Here is a 10,500-nt window from a genome sequence, read left to right as displayed (position 1 = left end):
GTTCACACAAGAAAGAAAAGTGAAAGTGAAGTCCCTCAGTCATGTCCAACCATTTGCGACCCCATGGACTGTAGCCTAGAAGGCTCCTCCATCCATGGGATTTTCCAGGCAAGAATACTGGAGTAGGTTGCCATTTCCTTCTCCAGGAGACCTTCCCAACCCAGGGATTGAACCCTGGTCTCCAACTCAAGGAAAATAGTTTAGTTACTGGTTGTTGTTTAGTCACTAAGTCCTGTTTGACTCTTTTGCTTCCCCATGGACTGTAGTCCACCAGGCCCCTCTGTCCATGGGATTTCCCAGGCAAGAATACTGGACTGGGTTGCCATTTCCTCCTTCAGGGGATCTTGTTGACCGAGGGATCAAACCCACGTCTCCTGCATTAGCAGGTGGATTCTTTACCACTGAGCCACCAGAGAAACCCTTAGTTACTATTACTGGTTTATTACAGAGGATATTATAAAAGATACTTTATATACTTAGAATAACTGAGGTTAGATGATGATATAATTTGGTCAAGATCATACAGTCAGCAAATGGCATGGGGAGGATTGGAACCCCTGTTTCTCTCCTATGCAATGTTGTTGATCAAATATAACAGTACCCTTTCTCATCAACCAAAAATAAAACACCATATGTCTGCTTGTTTATTCAAAACACTTGATGAGCTAGTCCTTACCCTCAAGAGGTTTACAACTTCTTTAAAAAAAGAAAAAAAGCAGAATCCACTCTACTCTCTATTACTTTCAGTTCAGTTCAGTCACTCAGTCATGTCCGACTCTTTGCAACCCCATGGACTGCAGCACGCCAGGCTTCCCTGTCCATCACCAATTCCTGGAGTTTATTCAAACTCATGGCCATTGAGTCGGTGATACCCTCTCAGTTCTGTGTTGTCCCCTTCTCCTCCCGCTTTCAACCTTTCCCAGCATCAGGGTCTTTTCAAATGAGTCAGTTCTTCCCATCAGATGGCCAAAGTATTGGAGTTTCAACTTCAGCATCAGTCTTTCCAATGAATATTCGGGACTGATTTCATTTAGGATAGACTGGGTGGATCTCCTTGCAGCCCAAGAGACTCTCAAGAGTCCTCTCCAACACCATAGTTCAAAAGCATTAATTCTTCGGCACTCAGCTTTCTTTATAGTCCAACTCTCATGTCCATACATGACCACTGGAAAAACCATAGCTTTGACTAGACAGATCTTTGTCAGCAAAGTAATGTCTCTGCTTTTTAACATGCTGTCTAGGTTGGTCATAACTTTTCTTCCAAGGAGCAAGCATCTTTTAATTTCATGGCTGCAGTCACTATCTGCAGTGATTTTGGAGCCCAAAAAAATAAACTCTGCCACTGTTTCCGTTGTTTCCCCATCTATTTGCCATGAAGTGATGGGACCGAATGCCATGACCTTAGTTTTCTGAATGTTGAGTTTTAAGCCAGCTTTTTCACTCTCCTCTTTCAATTTCATCAAGAGGCTCTTTAGTTCTTCACTTTCTGCCATAAGGGTGGTGTCATCTGCATATCTGAGATTATTGATATTTCTCCCAGCAATCTTGATTCCAGCTTGTGCCTCATCCAGCCCAGCATTTCGCATGATGTACTCTGCATATACGTTAAATAAGCAGGGTGACAATATACAGTTTTGACATACTCCTTTCCCTATTTGGAGCCAGTCTGTTGTTCCATGTCCAGTTCTAACTGTTGCTTCTTGATCTGCATACAGATTTCTCAAGAGGCAGATCAGGTGATCTGGTATTCCCATCTCTTTAAGAATTTTTCAGTTTGCTGTGATCCACAGTCAGAGGCTTTGGCATAGTCAATAAAGCCGAAGTAGATGTTTTTCCTTTAAGTAATAAAATCTCCTGAATTGTTGGGGGGGGTCACATGACCCCCATCTAGAAACTACATTTCCCAGGAGGTCTTGCTGCCAGGTGTGGCCATGTGACTATGTTGAATCCCAGTGGGATTCAAGTAATCCTCAGAGCAATTTGGGAGTCACCTCCTTAAAAACAAAACTACTCACCCAGATCTCCTCCTCCTTCTGCTGGGAACTAGGCTATAGAGGCAAGCCAGCTCCTACTGTGTATCTGAGGACAGACCCTAGGAGATGGAGAAGAAACAAGACAAGACAGAAGGAGTCTGGATTCCTGGATTAACTAATGGAGCACAGAAAAGAATTAATACCCAACCCTATGTGACCATATTTGCCCCTGCTTAATTTTAATCAATGACTTGAGTCCACACAAAGTATGTAGCAAGAGTGAAATGGAATGACTTACTATAAAAGTTTGTTATATAAAAAAAAAAGTTTGTTATAAACATTCCATAAGGCTCAAAGCCATGCAACTAATTACAGTAAAATTATTATGTGCAGGAAGGTTGTTGTCGTTTAGTCACTAAGTGGCATCCAACTCTGCTACCCCATGGACTATAGCCCGCCAGGTTCCTCTGTTCCACAGGATTTCCCAGACAAGAATAATGGAGTGGGTTGCCAGTTCCTTCTCCAGGGGATCTTTCTGACCCAGGGATCAAACTCTCATCTCCTGCATTGGCATGTGGATTCTTTACCACTGAGCCAACTGCAGGAAGATAACTGGCACGTACGGAAACTTCAGGCAAATAGAAAAAGGCATCTACTCTAATAGACTAGGGTCCACGATCCTCCAACTTGGGGAATACAGTCTAGGCAGGATTTCAGCCCCCTTTCCAGCCTCTCAGCCAGTCACAGCATGAACAGCCATACACAGCAGTTCATATCAACATGCAGAAATAGGAGGTGGGATCTTGTATCTAAATGAGTTTTCTATAAAGTGAATCATTTTCAGTGCACTGAGGAAGTTGTCTATTTAAAGAAATCCTCCTGCGAATTCTTTGACAGAGAACGCTTTCCTAATGGAGTTAGTCACCAGTGAGTCATCTCTACAAAATTCAGACTCGTGATTTGGTCTTAGCCGGATTTGGCGAGAGAAGTCAGATAAATTATAGATGGCGTTAATGAATTATAGAGTATTCAAAAGCAAAAGAGGAAAGAGAAAAGGGCACGTGAATGTGAACCAGTGGACCCCAGGGAGGTAGATCTTTAAAGTGGTCCCCGTGCGTGCGTGCTTAGTCGCTCAGTCTTGTCCCATTCTTTGCTACACTATGGACTGTAACCCACCAGGCTCTTATGTCCATGGGGTTCTCCGGGCAATAATAATGGAGTCGGTTGCCTTGCCCTCCTCCAGGGCATCTTCCCGACCCAGGGATCGAACTAGCATCTCTTGCATTGCGGGTTCTTTACTACTAGCGCCACCCAGCACCTAATCCTAGCCAAGATCCTATGCTACCCATAATTTTTTAATAAACAAATGGTCCTGGGAACAGAAAAATCAGCTTCTGTCCAATTGGAAAGTGAACGAACGAAGGGAAAAGAAAGAGCAACTGGGAAAACAGTCACCAAGTTGAGGCAAAAAGCTGTGGACGAACAAAAGAAGCCACCGCAGACAAATTCTTGCGGCTCCCGGGCCCGGTTGCCATGACAACCGAGCTGGCGTCAAGGTAGAGCCTGGAGCACGCCGCAGGCCTCCCGCAGGCCCCGGCGCTGATTGACGCTCGCGCAGACGCCCCAGAACCAGCGTCGCGCCGCGGAGGTTCCCCCTTTTGAGCCCCATGCTCGATCTCTGCTCCTCGCCGGAGCCTCGCAGCGCGGGGAAGCGGGATCGCAGGGACCCGGGAAGAATAAGCAGCTTGTCTGGATGCCCCCTTAGTGCTGAGAGCCCTCTGGAGGACTCTGGTGAAGATCCCCGCCTTCCAAACCGGCACCTTCCTTCGAAGCTATGTGAGACTGCACTTCGGGTCCATGTGGCTAGCCTCAGTCTCCCCATCTGTAGTGTGCGGGTTCACAGCTCCTACCCCCGAGGCCAAAGAATATTCATAAAACTGGAAACAGGGCGGGCTCCGTGGTGGGAGTGATGGGGTGAAGGCAGCCCTTCAACGGCCCGAGGAGGTGGGCATATTATTCTCATTTTACAGAGAAAGAAACTGAACCCAGAAAAGTGAAGTGAGACCGACTCATGAGGCTCAGCTAGTGCCTGGCAGGAGGAAGAGGGGAAGGTGCCCACCCTGGGGTAACCCCCACTGGAGGCTCGGGGGATGCAATGAACCTGTGCCTTGGCAGGAGTGAGAGTGAAAGTGAAAGTCGCTCAGTCATGTCCGCCCCTTTGCCACCCCATGGACTATACAGTCCATGGAATTCTCCGGGTGAGAATACTGGAGTGGGTAGCCGTTCCCTTCTCTAGGGGATCTTCCCAACCCAGGGATGGAACCCAGGTCTCCCGCACTGCAGAACGCAGCTCTTCTGATTTCAACAGCCAGAGGAGGTGGGCATACTATTCACATTTTACAGAGAAAAAAAACTGAGCCCAGAAAAGTAGTGAGCCAGCAGGGAAGAATGAGAGGGTTGTGTTTACATGTTGGGGGTGGGGAGACAGAGTGAAGGCAAGAAATAACAACCCAGAGTGCCCCAAACACCATCTGGATTGTAAACAGGATGGGAAAAGTGTTGGATTTAGGAGCCCATATATGCTTACCTTTTGAAACAGTACCTTTGTTGGCAAATTCTTCAGCCCACTTGGCATCTCCACCAGGGTCCAGGTTCTAATCTGAGCTCCCATTTTGGTTCCTGTGCCTCTGGGTTTCTCAACATCAGCACTTCTGACATTTGGGACTGGCTCATTCTTTGGGAGGTGGGCTGTCCTGTTCGGTGTAAGATGTTCCATCTAGCAGCATACCCAACCTCTACCCGCTAGATGCCATGAATATGACTACCTCCAAATGTCACAACCAAATGTCCTCTGGGGGACAACTCTCCCCCATTGAGAACCACTGACCAGAGCCAAAACTTAAGACATTCTGTCTCTGGACTTCCCTGATGGCACAATGGATAAGAATCCAGCTGCCAATGCAGGGGACACAGGTTCCATCCCTAGTCCAGGAAGATTCCACATGCTGCAGGACAACTAAGCCCAGTACACTGCAACTACTGAACCCAGTGGGCCTAGAGCCTGTGCTCCACAACAAAAGAAGCCATGGCAATTAGAAGCCCATGCACCACTGCGAAGAACAGCCCCCACTCACCATAACGAGAAAGCCCACACAAAGCAATGAAGATCCAGTGCAGTCAAAAATAAATAAATAAATAAATTTTAAAAGACAGATAAATCTATTCATTTTCACTAAATAAATTTTTAATTCTTGGATCATGCTCTATGGGAGAAGGCAATGGCAAACCCACTCCAGTACTCTTGCCTGGGGAATCCCATGGACCGAGGAGCCTGGTAGGCTGCAGTCCCTGGGGTCACAAAGAGTTGGACCCAACTGAGCAACTTCACTTTCACTTTTCACTTTCATGCACTGGAGAAGGAAATGGCAACCCACTCCAGTGTTTTTGCCTAGAGAATCCCAGGGACGGCGGAGCCTGGTGGGCTGCCGTCTATGGGGTCGCACAGACTCGGACGCAACTGACGCAACTTAGCAGCAGCAGCAGTATGCTCTATGCTCCAAAGTGGTGGTGGTGTTGCTGTTCGGTCGCTAAGTTGTGTCTGACTCTTTGCAACCCAGTGGACTGTAGCGCGCCAGGCTCCTCTGTCCTCCACTATCCCCCGTAGTTTGCTCAAATTCCTGTCCATTGAGTCGGTGATGCTCTCTAACCATCTCATCCTCTGCTGTCCCCTTCTCCATTGGCCTTCAGTCTTTCCCAGCATCACTCATTCCAAGTGAGTCAGCTCTTCACATCATCAAGTGGCCAAAGTGTTGGAGCTTCAGTTTCAGCAACAGTCCTTCTAATGAATATTCAGGGTTGACTTCCTGCCCCAAATTACATATCATATTAATTCTGTCTCTCTCTGGAGATCCTTAAAATAGTCCAACTTTCTGGAAACTGGTTATCACAATTGGATACTATGGAACACAATGGATGATTGTAATGGATAGGTCAGCTGTGGAATAAGCACTGGCTAAGAATCAGGAGAGCTGGGTTCTGTGCCAAGCTCTGCCGTTACAAACTCTGTGACCTTGTCACTTAAGCTCTCTGGATTGATTTTCCCATCAGTAGTAGTAGATGGGTAGTGAGGGTAGTGAGATGATTTCTAAGGACTTGGAAATGCTCAGAGTCCAACAAGATAACTCTCCCCATCTTGAAGTTATTTAAACCACCCAGCCCCTTTCCCAGCGCCCTCTTCACCCCCAAGTGTCTTTCATTAACATCTTTTAGCCTCCTGGCCTGTCCCCTTAAACATATCTTACAGAGTCAGTTCTTCCAGGCTGCTGTTACCACTCAGACAAACTCATTATTTTTCCTGATTCTAACAAGTAAATTATGGTGGCGTTTAACACAGCAATGGCAGGGGCTTGTTTGTAGGAAATTACGGTGTTTAAGCACAAACACACCCTGATATTTGCATGGGGAAAAATAAAACTAAAAGTGATCTTTTAAAATGCCCCCATGATGTGCTGCTTAAATTACAGGAATGTCTCAAGCATCCACATAAATTATGCTGACCTGTTTGGTCTTCACACAAAAAGCCATGTTGTTGTTTAGTCACTCAGTCAGTTGCTCAGACTCTTTGCAACCCCATGAACTGTAGCCTGCTAGGCTCCTCTGTCCAGGGGATTTTCCAGGCAAGAATACTGGAGTGGGTTGTCATTTCCTTCTCCAGAGGATCTTCCTGACCCAAGGATTGAACCTGTGTTTCCTGCTTTGGTAGGCAGATTCTTTACCCCTAAGCCACCTGGGAAACCCACAAAAAGCCATAGATCATCCATTTAATTAATTCTCTTCAGCACCTACCTGCCTTTCCACATACTCTGCAGTTGCCAGATTGGGGTAATGGGTCAGAAGATTCTACGTCCTATCTTCAAAGAGCAGGAACTCGAAGTAAGGAATGAGGTATCCTGCTCATAGAGAACAGTCTGCCCAGGATGATCCAACCCGAACCCACCGGAATGTAAGCTCAGGGGGGCAAAGAGCATCCATTTTATTTATCGCTGCATCTCCCATGCTTAGAAAAATTCTAGACACCTAGTTGTGCATGCATGCTCAGTCGTGTCTGACTCTTTGCAACAAGATGGACTGCAGCCCACCAGGTCACTCTGTCCATGAGATTTTCCAGGCAAGAATACTGGAGTGGGTTGCCATTTCCTGCTCCAGGGGATCTTCCTGACCCAGGGATTGAACCCACATCTCCTGTGACTCTTGCATTGGTAGGTGGATTCTTTACCACTGAGCCTCATGGGAAGCCCCAGACACCTAGAAATACTCAATAAATGAGTCAAATGAATGACTGAACAAGATATAGTTCGGTAAGTCATAAATAAAGTCAATCTAAATATTTTGCTTGAGGTTTAAGGTTATGTTGCAGCCCCCCAGAAAGTATTGGCGTACTAGACAACATCTCTCTCTTTTCCCTCTCCCTTTTTTCTGTTACCCTCACCAGTTCTCTCATTGACAAAGCACCTCCTCCCTCATCTGTGTCAGTTTTGTGTAATCAGCACCCTTTTGGAGGGCAGCATTCCCATGCGTTCCTTGTCACAGGAGGAGAAAGAATTTATTACCTAGGATGCATGCTGGGGGGAAGAGGTGGGCACTTCTGTGTTCCCCAAGCATGATCCCTATGCCCCTGGTCTTATCCCCAAAGCTGGTTCCATATGTTTCTGGTTTGCTGTTTGAAAATATCATCTTTAGGCAGGTGAATCAGATGGTGAATGCTATGAAGAAACATCATTTGGGGACCTCCCTGGTGGTCCAGTGGTTAAGAATCCACCTTCCAATGCAGAGGACATGGGTTTGATCCCTGGTCAGGGAACTAACATCCCTCTTGCCACACACAGGGAACTAACATGCTGTAGCTAAGAGTTTGCATGCCGCAGCTAAAGATCCTGCATGTCGAAATTAAGACCCAGCACAGCCAAATTAAAAAAAAAATTAAGAATAATTTTAAAAAAGAGAGAGAACAGGAAATATCTTCTTGTTGGTACCATTAATCATTCCTGGCCTCCTCCTTCCAGCCATACACCAAAATGCACTGAGTTACTCCTTCAAAGGCTTTTAGAAAGCCAGAAATGCTGGGAGTGTCTATATTTCTCCGGTTCTTTGCTCTCTTCTTAAATTTCAAGAACAGTCGATTCCAAGAGATTGTCAAACCCTTCCTATGGCACACCAGGCTGCCTAAAATAGCAGGCAGCAGAGCCAAGAATAGAACCCAAGAATCCGGTTTTCCTAAACCCATAAAAGGCCCAGGCCTCCTTTAAAAGTCCTTTGAACTTGGTGCAATAAAAGCAGCACTTGAATTAACCGTGTTATTCTTCTTGTTTGGAGGTAATTCACAGATGGCTTTGAGCTCGTCAAGGTCCAGACCTCCTCCTTGTTCTCTATTGCAGATTAAAGAGCCACAATGCATGATTCGGCCTCCTGGCTTCAAGGTGCCCTTCCACCACTGGGAAGGGAGGCTCCTTGTCTCATTTAATCCAGTCCTACCTTCTTCCTTTTTAGAGACACAGTTCAGTTAAAGAGCTCTCTTTACCCTGAAAAGCCCCTTGCATCGCTACACTCCTCTTGCCACACACAAAACATTTCTGTGACTCAGTGGTAAAGAATCCAGCTGCCAATGCAGGAGATGCAGGAGATGCAGGTTCAATCCCTGGGTCAGGAAGATCCTCTGAGGAAGAAAACGACAACCCACTCTAGTATTCTTGCCTGAGAAATCTCATGGACAGAGGAGCATGGCAGGCTACAGTCCATGGGGTCGCAAAGAATTGGACACAACTGAGCATGCACACACATAGTTGATTTGCAATGTTGTGTTAATTTGCTGCTGTCCAGTAAAGTGAGTCAATTACACACATATATACATCTTTTTTTATATTCATTTCCATTATGGTTTATCCCACAATGTTGAATACAGTTCCCTGTGCTAGACAGTAGGACCTTGCTGTTTATCCATCATATGTTCATTTTCAAAATTTTTGTTTCCCCCAAAGACTTTAGCCTCAGGGACTTACCTGAAAGTTCAGTGGTTAAGAACTTGCCTGCCAATGCAGGGGACTTGGGTTTGAACCCTGGTCAGGGAACTAAGATCCCACATGCTGCGGAGCAGCTAGGCCTACACACCACATTGAGCCCACACAGTCCAGAGCCCATGTGCTGCAACTAGAGAGCCCATGTGCTGCCGCTACTGTGCACCTCAAAGAAAGATCCCAAAGGGTGCAATGGAGATCCCAGGTGCCACAACTAAGACCCAATACAGTCAGATAAATAAATAATTTTAAAAAGCATGTCATCTCTGAATAAGGACAGTTGTTCTTTCTTTAAAAAAAAAAAAAAAAGACTTTAGCTGCAGAATAAACCAGGTGCGGCAGCTAACCAGTGGAGGTGTGGTACTGAACTTGCTAGCTCTGGAGGTCCTCTCTTGCTCCCTCCTCTGGAGTTCATGGCAAGAGCACGAAGGCTCCCTGGGTGCCCCGTGTCCTCAGAGCCTGGCCACTGGAGGAGTGACTCATGCTGGAGCTGGTCCTGTCCTTTCTGCCTTCTACCAGGAAGAGGATTTTCTAGAATCCAATGAGACACTTGAATGTTGTCCTGATCACACCAGGATCTTACAGAGGCAGATGTATAGGCATTGAGGTTTCTGTTTTGTCTGACGTTGATTTGAAAACATGTCCAGCTGCATTTTCTGGAGTTCTTGATTCGGCCTTTCATTTTCTCTCTGGATTCAGACCCCTCGACCAGCAAATCATGAACTCTGATACTGCTGGAAAATAGGTTAAGTAACCGGCAAGGAAGACTTGACATTGAGAGATCCCTGATCCATTCATTGTCCTGGTTTTGTAGCCCCCTGCATTTCAAATCCCGTTACCTTGTTTTCCATAATCAAAGAGCTTGCACCACTGGCCAGCTTCAGTGCTCACCTGCAAAAGATGATTAACTTGGTTTTTCTGGTTTGCACTTTGTTTTTACTCTTCTGTAGTTATTTCATATTTTGCAGTTCTATCTATAAAGTGAATTGTTTAAGGCTCCCCAGTCTTGGGGTTGGTCCTCACAGAAAATGAAATGAATCTGAAGTTTGTAAATTCCATGTCTTAGGCACTCACACAGTTACAGTTCTTTTGCTTGCAAGAAAGAGAAACTTGTTCAAATTAGCTTAGACAAAGAGGAGAGTTTATTATAGGGATAAAACACAGGGATATATCAAGGCACTTAAGAAATGAAAGGTCTCCAAAGATAAGGAAAGTTTCTCTGTCTCTATCTCCCGCTCTTTTTCAAATTTTATATTTTTAATTTATTTTTTTTATTTTTGGCTGTGATTGGTCTTCATTGATGTGCACAGGCTTTCTCTAGTGGCGGTGCCCAGTGTCACTGCAGTGGCTTCTCTTGTTGTAAAGCATGGGTTCTAGAGCACATGGGCTTCAATAGTTGGGGCGCGTGGGCCCAGTAGTTGCAGCGCATGGACTTAGTTGCCCCGAGGTGCGTGGAA

The sequence above is a fragment of the Dama dama genome, chromosome 9 (assembly GCF_033118175.1).
Source record: "Dama dama isolate Ldn47 chromosome 9, ASM3311817v1, whole genome shotgun sequence".
Taxonomy (NCBI): Eukaryota; Metazoa; Chordata; class Mammalia; order Artiodactyla; family Cervidae; genus Dama; species Dama dama.
This window is presented reverse-complemented; position numbering follows the sequence as displayed.